An 11,669-nucleotide genomic window follows, 5' to 3' on the forward strand; every position below is an offset into this window, starting at 1 on the left:
TATGGAGTGGTAGCAGTGAGGTCAGTGATGAAGACGGTTTCTCCGGTGTAGACGATGTTGGGCACAGCCGACTTCAAGATGATCGATTGTAGAGCCGCTGTGTCCCTCAAGATCTTCAATTTGAAACGTCCCTCCGGATTTGAACCGTTGGCAGAGACAGTTCCAGTATACAGGTGGTTACTGAAAAGAGAAAGATCATTAACATCAACACCAACATTCATCACAGGCTTACCGGACTTAGGAGGAGTTGGTTTGGGTCTTTGTTGGTCAGTGGTTCCCTTGTATTGAGACTTACCACACTTGTCTATGGTATGTCCATAGAGTCTACAATACTTGCAGTACAGTTGTGAACCAGCTTGATCGGGGCTCACCTTCTCGTAACTGTACCACGACTTCTTACTGGAGGATGGTTCGGGTGTCAGCCGGTGGATGAGGCTGTAAGTGTCAGCCGACTTAGCACACTTCAGGTAGTCGGTTTCTTCTTTATCTGCTAAGTAGAGGCGGACAGGAGGTGGCACACGTCTCAAGAATTCTTCAACAAGCATCAGGTTGACGAGTTCTGTAAAAGTAGAGACATGTGCTGCTTCCAGCCATTTCATGAAATACCTCCGTTTCGTGTTAGCAAACTCGAGGAAGGTAGTGGTACTTGCCTTCAGGTGGTCACGGAATTTCCTTCTATAACTTTCAGTAGAGAGGAGGTAGGCGTCCAACACTGCTTGTTTCAGAGTGTAGTAGTCATTCTCAGACGCCAAAGTACTGAGTGTGACTGCAGCTCTACCTGTAAGATGGACTCTGAGAAGTGTGGCCCATTGGTCGACAGGCCAACTGAGTTGATTAGCAAGGGTTTCAAAGGTGGTAAAGAACACATCAACTTCTGCTTCTACAAAGGATGGCATTAACTTACTTGCATGTGATATATTAAAACTGACGGGAAGATTGGCAGTAGCTTGCTGGCGTTGAGCGAGGTGGGAAGTTTCCAACGTGTATTCTCGTTGACGACACTCAAGAGCCAGAGTCGCTTGTTGCTTGTCATGTTCACGTTGCATTTCCAACTCGCGTTGTTTGGTTTCAAGCCGTATGCGTTCCCGCTCCTGGAGTAAGGCAATCTCACGTTCTTGTTCTTCCCTTCGTATGGCAGCTGCTCGTTCTTGTTGTTCGAGGGCTTCCCTTTGCTGCTCACGTTCAATCTTGGCCAGTTCCAATTGGAGTTTCATCGTTGCCAAATTAGTTTTTCCTGCAATATAGTAAGTTTCATGAGTTTCAGAGTCTATCTTACCTTGCTCTAAATAGTAATCCAGCAACAGGTTGTGTAGGTCATTTTTGTTGGCTTGGTAGGGAACTTCTAGTTGATACTCATGTGCAAGAGTTTGTAACTCAGTCTTCTTGGCACGACTTAAAGTCCCTATTTCACCTGCTGGATTGTTACGGAAAGCTTGGAGACGAAACATGGTGAAATTAGCAAATAAAGGTACACGAATATTCAATAGTGAATGTCAGAAACAGGACAACGTGGCAACTGGTACCTATCCTGTGAGATCTTTAACAATTAAAGTTAAGTAAAAGATGTTAAATGATTAAATTAAATCAAAGGCGCAGGAAATCTTGTACCCGGTACTCATGTAAGAGGATAAGGGCAAGAAAATCCCACTAACAAATGAAACAAAGTTTCGAAAACAAATGAAACAGTAAATTGTCTCAAAAGTAAAATTGGTAGTCCAAGGATGTAGGCATACCTTGCCACGTCTCTATAGGACATAAAGCAAGTTTTTCCTACTGAATTTAATATGATACTTACAGAATTAGCGAACTTTTGTGCTCTGAAAAAATAAGCTAATTCCCTACCGTTGTATGTATCATCATCTCTGACTGACGTGTAGGGGTGCGAGGTGTCAACTGGTGACGAGAACTGCTGCTGAGGTCCCAATTCAGCAACTAAAGTTCGAGCTAGAGGAACTATGGCCCTCTTTGTCCTCCTACAGTCAGATTGCAGAAGATTGGGTACTCTTGACCCGGGGCAGACCACAGTACCAGGGTACCAATATGATGATCTGTCAGAATGAGAAATATTCAAGGGACATAGATGGTAAACACGAGTAATAACACGGAGGGAGAGATGACCAATTAAGAGTATGACTGCGGCCTACAGTCACCACGTAATCCAAAGTTGTCTCACCTTCACCATATGTTACTCTCGTAATGCACAATACACCGCACCTTATAAAAAATGAAATTGAATATGAAAAACAGTAAAAGCTACGTTAACAAAGTTAACTACGCTTACCATAAATTACCACTTGGCACCAGTACCTGAGTGAAGCTCCTAGGACAGGCCCCCATATAACTTGTGACGGTAACGCGTTGGTGTTCGGCTGTTTAAGGCTAGGGGTATGGCCTCGTCACATAGTTATAAAAAAAAAATAGAAAAACTGGAACTTCGTCTGTGGTAAGGTAAGGAGAAGACACACAAAACACAAGTAAACTTTAACAATGAAATTTTAATTACGTTAAATAAATCAAAACATGAAAAAATGGACAAACAAATTTGTATAATAAAATCAATCAATCAAAATAATAAGAATACTTAAATGACACAATGAAAAGTTACGTTAAGGCAAAATAACAAGAAGTGCAATACAGAAATAATTGGGAGGTGCTGGAATATTGGCTTAAAGCCACCACTTCTCTCAGTACACGCTAGCGTCTAGCCGGGAGGAGTGGTGACAACGAGAGCACAAAATATTCTGAGGTCTGAGGTCGTGGCGACCCCAGACATCAAGTAGTATGGGGGGGGGGGGCGAGGCAGGTGCAGCCAGACCGGCGACCAATCAGCGGAGCCGGTAGCGATCAACATGTAGTTTGGCGGTTTGAGTCCGAACAGGTGTCTGGCTGCAACGTTTTGCGCTCTGGCAAGCCTTGCTGGTGTTGTTGTCGTTGTTGGACATGTCTTCCATAGTCGTTTTATATAATTTCAACGACGTAATTATGGAGGGAAGAGCAGGCTCAATCTCTTGAAGGAGATTATCGTCACAAGCTTCAGATTGCATTTGCACAAGGTTGTGCAGTTTCTGGAGCCATGGGTTACTTCTGAGAGGTTTGAAGTTTAGACAGGGAGCCATACTTCACTAAAGTGTCACCATCACTTCAATATAACCATCACTCCAGTGTCACCATCACCCCAATGTCACCATCACTTCAGTGTCACCATCAATTCAGTGTCACCATCACTCTAATGTAACCATACTTTCCAACACTTTCACTCCTGATTGTCACATATGAGAGCTGAAGACAAGTTCACATGTATAAACTTACTCCAAAAATACATAAAATTCCAATAACATAGTTGTATAATAATAATAATAATAATAATAATAATAATAATAATTTTATTTAGGTAAGGTACATACATACAATAAATTTTTACAAAGATTGGTTGACTTATAGATAGAGCTAGTACATACAATGCCTAAAGCCACTATTACGCAAAGCGTTTCGGGCATGATAAACTTAAATGACAAGCTTAATACTAATTGAGCATAATGAGTAGAATGAAAACAAGAAATGAAAACATAGATGAAAAAGCAGCACAAATACAATTATGTTGACAAACAGCGCTCTTTAAAGAAAAACAGACATTGGTTGACAATAGAAGGGTAAGGTAGGTTACAGGGAATTTATTAGGTATAGCTTCGTTTTTAACTTAAACTGGTTGAGAGAGGTACAGTCTTTAACATGGTTGGGAAGGTCATTCCACATTCTGGGCCCCTTGATTTGTAGAGCATTTCTAGTTTGATTAAGTCGTACTCTAGGAATATCAAAACTGTTTTTATTTCTGGTGTGGTGCTCATGGGTTCTGTTAAAACCTTCTATGAAGCTTTTGAGATCAGGATTGGCATTATAGTTTAGCGTTTTATATATGTATAATACACATGAGAGAATGTGCAGTGACTTAATGTCTAACATATTCAGAGATTTGAGTAGGGGTACCGAGTGATGTCTGGGGCTAGAATTAGATATTATCCTAATAGCAGCTTTGTGTTGAGTAATTAGAGGACGTAAGTGATTTTGGGTAGTAGAGTCCCAAGCACAAATACCATAGTTCCCCACTGTCCTAGGCTTACTAAACAAGTCACAAGCAAAAGGCTTAACAATCCTTGGCTTACAAAGGGAATACTGAAATCCATTAACAAAAAACACGACCTTGAGAAGAAGTATAGGTTAGGAATTGTCTCCAAAGAATTCTCAAAGAATTACTCATTATTGCTATCTAAGATAATTAGACGAGCCAAAACTAAATACTACGAAGATAAATTTACTCAAATAAAGAGCAACATTAAACAAACTTGGAGCACAATTTCACAAATATTGGGATCAAAGAAATCTTTAAATAACAAACCGACTCTCCTATCTAATAACGATGGTCAGCTTTCAGCCTCTGATTCTGCTATTGAGTTCAATAGGTTCTTCTCTTCCATTGGTTCATCCCTTGCAAATGATATTCCATCTTCCAGTACCGACATTAAGGACTATCTTACAGGTAACTATCCACAGTCTCTGTACCTAAAGCCTATTAACTCCACTGACGTCAATGAGATAATCCTTTCCCTTAAAACCAAGTCTGGTGCCCTTGAGGAGATACCAACTTTAATTTACAAAAAAGCCTCCAGATCTTTAGCCCCTGCTATTGCTTTGCTCTTCAACAAGTCACTTGAACTCCAAACCTTTCCCGATATTCTAAAAAAAGCTAGAGTAACGCCTGTCCACAAATGTGGTGACCCCACAGATGTTAACAACTACAGACCTATATCAATCCTGCCAAACTTGTCAAAAATTTTTGAAAAACTTATATACAAGCAGCTTTACTCATATCTAGCCAAACTCAATATACTTAGCCCTTGCCAATATGGCTTCAGACCCAAAAAAAGCACTAATGATGCACTTATTAGTATGCTTAACTCGATTCATACAGCTCTTGATAAAAAGGAGTTCCCGGTTGGGTTATTTGTGGACCTGCGTAAAGCTTTTGATACTGTCAACCACCATAACCTTCTTCTTAAATTACATCATTATGGAGTCAGAGGACACTCCCTACAATACCTCGAGTCCTACCTTACTGACAGGCTCCAGTATGTTTCTGTGAATAATACAATTTCTCCCACCCTACCCATCAACATTGGTGTTCCTCAGGGCAGCATACTTGGCCCTCTCCTCTTTCTCATCTACATTAATGACCTTCCAAATGCCTCCCAACACCTCAAACCAATTCTATTTGCTGACGACACAACCTTCATTTACTCCAGTCCTGACCCTCTTGCTCTAAATGCCACAGTAAATACTGAGCTAAATAAAGTCCATCTTTGGCTAACTGCCAACAAACTCACCCTTAACATTGACAAAACCTTCTATATTCTGTTTGGCAATAAATCCTCTAGTCTTATAAATCTCAAAATAAACAATACCCAAATTTGTAACAAATTAGATGGCAAATTCCTTGGCATTCTCATTGACCACAAGCTGAATTTCCAGGGACACATTCTAAATATATCAAAAAAAGTCTCTAAAACTGTGGGCATTCTTTCCAAGATCAGATATTATGTACCACGCCCTGCCCTGGTGACTCTCTATTACTCCCTTATCTATCCTTATCTCAACTATGGTATTTGTGCTTGGGGTTCTACTACCCAAAATCACTTACGTCCTCTAATTACCCAACACAAAGCCGCTATTAGGACAATATCCAACTCTGGCCCCAGACATCACTCGGTACCCCTACTCAAATCTCTTAATATGTTAGATATTAAGTCACTGCACATTCTCTCATGTGTATTATACATATATAAAACGCTAAACCATAATGCCAATCCTGATCTTAAAAGCTTCATAGAAGGTTGTAACAGAACCCATGAGCACCACACCAGAAATAAATACAGCTTTGATATTCCTAGAGTACGTCTTAATCAATCTAGTAATGCTCTGCAAATCAAGGGGCCCAGAATGTGGAATGACCTTCCCAACCATGTTAAAGACTGTACCTCTCTCAACCAGTTTAAGATAAAAACTAAACACTACCTAATAAATTCCCTGTAATCTACTTCACTCCTTTAATCAACACTGTTTGTCAACCTATTGTATTTGTGCTGCTTTTTTCAGTCATGTTCCCCCCTTTTTTTTTTATCTTTATTTGTATTTGTTCTCAACACCTTTTAATCTTTATGCTCAATTAGTATTAAGTTCTAGATATTAATGTTTTTCTTGCCCGAAACGCATTGCGTAATAGTGGCTTTAGGCATTGTATGTACTAGCTCTATCTATATATCAATCCATTAATGTAACATCACTTGTATGTATATACCTTACCTGAATAAACATCTGAATCTGAATCTGAATCTGAGTTGAGATATGGATAGATAAGGGAGTAATAGAGTCACAAGGGCAGGGCGTGGTACATAATATTTGATCTTAGAAAGAATGCCCACAGTTTTTGAAACTTTTTTTGATATGTTTAGTATGTGTCCCTGGAAATTCAGCTTGTGGTCAATAAGAATGCCAAGGAATTTGCCATCTAATTTGTTACAAATTTGGGTATTGTTTATTTTGAGATTTATTTGATTAGAGGATTTATTGCCAAGCAGAATATAGAAAGTTTTGTCAATGTTAAGGGTGAGTTTGTTGGCAGTTAGCCACAGATGGACTTTATTTAGCTCAGTATTTACTGTGGCATTTAGAGCAAGGGGGTCAGGACTGGAGTAAATGAAGGTTGTGTCGTCAGCAAATAGAATTGGTTTGAGGTGTTGGGAGGCATTTGGAAGGTCATTAATGTAGATGAGAAAGAGGAGAGGGCCAAGTATGCTGCCCTGGGGAACACCAATGTTGATGGGTAGGGTGGGAGAAATTGTATTATTCACATAAACAAACTGGAGCCTGTCAGTAAGGTAGGATTTGAGGTATTGTAGGGAGTGTCCTCTGACTCCATAATGATGTAATTTAAGAAGAAGATTTTGGTGGTTGACAGTGTTACGACCCTGGGTTCTCCAGTAGAAACCAGAGGTCAAAATTGAGCTATTAAACTTTCTAGTAGTACAGTTAAGTGCATCTTGAACGGCAATTGTTTGTATCTTCCCTGCCAGACGTAAGACTATTATTGTTTCTCAAAGAGCATTTAAAGACTGAGCTGGGGGTTGATTATTAAATAATAACATAGGCACCAACTTTGCTTACTAATACTTTCTAATCATTCATAGAGTAACAATACGTTGCATAGGGGAAGATCTTTAATGTGCTTAGCTGCACGATCAATTAGGCTCCTTCCGGCACCACGACATGAGGGAGGCCAGCTGGTCGCTAGCTCTCTCTTCTCTGGCTGGTGTTCGTGCGGACAAAACCTACTCTGTGGCTGCACCCCTACTCTTCTCCCTTCTCTTCTTACTTATTTCCCTTACCTGAAGTTCCTGTATCCTTAAGTTAAGTACGGGGCATTATTAAGTGTACCTACTCTGGTAGTAACGATTGGTGAGACCTGGGGGTAGTATTTGCCAGTGTTTTGGGTACCCCTAAGTGTTGTGTTTTGTATTAGGGTCCCACGTGGTTTCCCTACCCTAAGCTGCATCCAGCTTCAGTGCTTATCCAGTAGTACTTTACCCTAGCTTGTTATTAGTGTAAACCTTGGATCCTGCCTACGTGGACCAAGGCTGTTAACGTAAGATAGTGTGGTAAAGTTATTATTATTATTGTTATTGGTGTGAGTGTATATGGGGGGTTGTTAAGGGGTTAATAAATAAGTACATGAATTACAGAGTATCTCTTCTTCCAGTGTGGGAGCGCATTGATCAACCCTTAGACTAACATATATGGTCTAGTAGCAAGTTATTACTACTGTGGATAGTTTATTTTGGGGGCCGGGCCTTTTAGCTCTCCCATATTTGATACTCTTGTCTTCTAACTACTCTTACCCCTTAATAGTACCAGTACCCCATAGCCCACCCACTGTTATTTATAACAAGTGGTTGGCCAGTCCGGGAGGAACATTATAAGTGTAAAAAATTAGATTCTTGAGTGCCGAAATTAAAATTTTTTGTTTTCCGCAGAACGGTTGTGTGCTAGCCTAGGGTCCAGCTCATCTAGCAAAGGACATTCTTGCACTGACTGAACACCCAGCTGGATCCCTTCACGATTAAGGTTCGTGTGGCCTTGTGTTAGGGGCCGTGCAAATTTTTGTTTTTTTTTTCCAATTTTTATTTTTTAATTTTTTCTTTGGCTGGGAGCTAAAATTATTAGTGATGTCTTCTGAAATGCAGAAACTGGCAAGGGAGCCTTCAGTGGTAGAGATAAAGAAACTTAAAAAGTCTAATTTAGTATTGTTAGGCCAGGAATTTGGCCTAGAATTAAATGTCGCAGATAAAAAGTGGACTTTGGTGAATGAAATATTACAACATTGTATTGATGAAGAACTATTGGCAAGTGATACACCTTTATGCCAGCCTAGCCAAGCAGAAAGTGCAACTCATAGGGAGAGAGAATTAGCTTTAGAGTTAGCAAAAATAAAATTAGAGGAGCAAAGACTCAAAACCGAGGAGGCTAGAATTAGAGTGAATGCCACTGGACCTCCACCTGCCGGGGATTCAAACCCCAGGCATTATGAGAAAAAGCATAATTTGCCTGAATTTTCCGAGTCAGACCCTGAAAGGTTTTTCAACCATTTTCAGAGATTGGCCATGTCCATGAACTGGCCAAAGGAAGAGTGGGTGAAAATCCTACAGGGAAGACTTAGGGGTAAAGCACAAGATATTTTCATAAACATGCCTGACGACGAGTGTTTCGAATATGATAAAGTCAGGGAATGTATTTTGCGGGCATATGAAATTACTCCTGAAGCTCACCGCCAAGTTTATCGTAACCTTAGGCCTACTCACAACCAACCGCTCACTGAATTTGTGAATGATCAAATTCGATTGTTTGATAGATGGATTCGCTCGGCGAAAGCCGAAACATACGAGGCTCTCAGGAACTTAATTTTAATGGAGCATTTTATAGATATTATGCCAGAGAATGTTTCACAGTACATTAAAGGAAGGATAGAGTTAAATTCTAAAATAGGGGATTTGGCCAAGTTGGCAGAAAACTACCAATTGGCGGGCAAAAGGCCCAATAAAAATAATTATACCCCACAGAGTAGCAAAACTTATACCCACAGCCAGTCCAGACCAGCTCATTCTAACCCTTTACCTAATGCACCTTCTGTTTCAGACATAACTAACCCTGTTAAAGTGTCTAGCCCAACGGCACCTAAAGGTGAACCGAAGGGTAATTCTGTTAGTAATGTCTCTTCTCCCCGACGTTTTTGTGGTCACTGTAATCATCCAAACCACACTATTAGTCGTTGTTGGCAACTGTACCCTGAAAAAAGACCCAGTGCTCTAGTTGTGAAACAGGGCTTGAGGCCTTCGGAAGGGTTAGGGAGTAAGACCTCCAACCCACAGTGGTTGGATTTGCTTACCCCATTCTTATCGAAAGGGAGACTACTTTTGTCTGAGGGTTCTTCCTGGAAGGACGTGGTGATCTTCCGAGACACCGGTGCCATCCAGACTTTAATTTTAGAGAGTGCGTTGCAAGGTGCCAACACTCTCGACACTGGAGAGGTGGTACTGGTCGAGGGTGTCACTAGTGATACTCGAGCAGTACCCCTCCATAAGGTTACCCTGGAATCTGATTTCCACAAGGGTGTTTGTGCAGTCGGAGTCACTTCATACCTACCTTTCCCTAATGTTGATGTAATAGTTGGTAATGATTTAGCAGGGGATAAGGTAGGGGACTCCAGACTGCCTATTATGTTGCCTACCCCTAAGGTTTGCCTGGATCCACCCGCCGCAGAGGATAATGTTGTGTACCCTGCGTGCGCGGTGACTAGGTCTATGGGACTTAAATGTAAGGGCAGCCCTGTGCTTGCCAAGGTGGTAAATCCCGAGGTCATGACGAGCTTTCCGAGTGGTGAAAACCAAGTGGACCTCGCGGACACATTCATGGCCCGACTCGATGACGTGGCCGAGGACATTGTGGAGAGCCTGCCACTGCCATCTACCGAGAGTAGTGGGGAGGTGGAGGAGAACACTGTTGAGCCTCGGCCAATGGCATCTGACCAAGGCCTAGATGCCTCCTTGAGTGAGTTACAGAAAGCTGACCCCACTCTTGCAGATTGTCATGAAACAGCCGTCTCTATGGAGGAAATTGTAGACGCAGCAACTGGGTACTACTACAATGATCGGATTTTGATGAGAAAATGGAGACCACAGAGTGCTCCCTTGTCAAATGAGTGGGAGGTAGTCCACCAGGTTATGTTGCCGACCTGCTATAGAGAAAGAGTTTTGGCAGCTGCTCATGATGATCCTATGGGGGGACATCAAGGTATAAATATTACATATTACAAAATTTTAAAGTATTTTTTCTGCCCCAAGCTGAAAAGCGATGTGGCAAAATTTTGTAATGCGTGTATTGTTTGTCAACTGGTTGGGAAACCAAACCAGACTCCACCTAAAGCTCCTCTAAGGCCTATTGTCGTGCCAGAGGAACCATTTTCTCATGTGGTAATGGACTGTGTTGGACCATTACCTAGAACTAAGTCTGGTAATATTTACCTAATCACGATGATGTGTATCACTACTCGTTACCCAGAGGCTTTTGCTGTAAGGAACATCCGAGCAAAAACTGTTGTTGCTCGTATGTTGCAATTTTTTTCCACTTTTGGACTGCCTCGGGTCGTGCAAACTGACAATGGTACTAATTTTAAGTCTGATGTTTTCGAGCAATTTTGTAAGGAACATGGAATAACTCATAAGGTTTCCAGCCCATACCATCCACAGAGTCAGGGGGTAATTGAACGTTTCCATCTAACTCTGAAGCAGATGTTGAAGACATCGTGTGAGAGTTCCCACACCTTCTGGGATGAGAATTTACCGTATGTTTTGTTTGCGGCTAGAGAGGGATTACAAAGTTCACTGGGCTGTTCTCCTTTTGAGTTAGTCTTTGGCCATAAAGTTCGTGGACCCTTGCAAATGTTACAGGAGAATCTGTTAGGGAACGTAGCGTTATCCGAAGGTTCGGCTTTCTTTGCGCAACACCACCAGAGACTCAAGGACTGCAAGGCGGCTGCATTTAAGTATCTTGGCAAGGCCCAAGAAAAGATGAAAGAACGTAACGATGCTAAATCTAAGTTACGGGTATTTCAGCCTGGCGACCCTGTCCTGGTATTAAAGCCTCGACTAGGGAACACTATGTCCCACAAGTACGAAGGCCCCTTCATAGTGACAGAAAAGACTGGGGACCTCACGTACAAAGTGAGGCACTCTGACAAACGTAACCAGGTAATGCTCATACATGTAAATCGACTGAAGAAGTTCCAGGGCCCCAGGCCCATTGCACTAACCAATGTTTCCATTTCCAGTGAGAGAGGGGATGATTGTTCTGGGGACCCAACTAATCTCATTTTCAATAATTCTAGTTCTGTGAATGCTGTGGAGGAGGGACTGTCCCATTTGCAGATGGCCCAACGTGAAGAGGTGCAGTCGTTGGTTGATGAATTCTCCAGTCTGTTCGGGGAGGTCCCGACCCAGACTGATGCCATTTGCCATGATGTCGAGTTGACGGACTACACTCCCATTCGCCTTCAACCCTATCGGATG

The 11,669-nt window shown here is 41.7% G+C and overlaps 1 long non-coding RNA gene across 1 annotated transcript in view; it reads left to right on the plus strand.

The window, feature by feature from the left end:
- The window catches only part of LOC138357168 (uncharacterized), a 255,115-nt gene extending 246,246 nt beyond the window's left edge, over nucleotides 1-8,869 (plus strand). Inside the window, exon 4 of the long non-coding RNA XR_011224847.1 lies at nucleotides 8,082-8,869. This is a non-coding gene — a long non-coding RNA (uncharacterized lncRNA). The remainder of the gene's footprint in view (nucleotides 1-8,081) is intronic.
- The last annotated feature ends 2,800 nt before the right edge of the window (nucleotides 8,870-11,669 follow it).

This window comes from Procambarus clarkii, chromosome 76 (assembly GCF_040958095.1).
Source record: "Procambarus clarkii isolate CNS0578487 chromosome 76, FALCON_Pclarkii_2.0, whole genome shotgun sequence".
NCBI classification, from domain to species: Eukaryota; Metazoa; Arthropoda; class Malacostraca; order Decapoda; family Cambaridae; genus Procambarus; species Procambarus clarkii.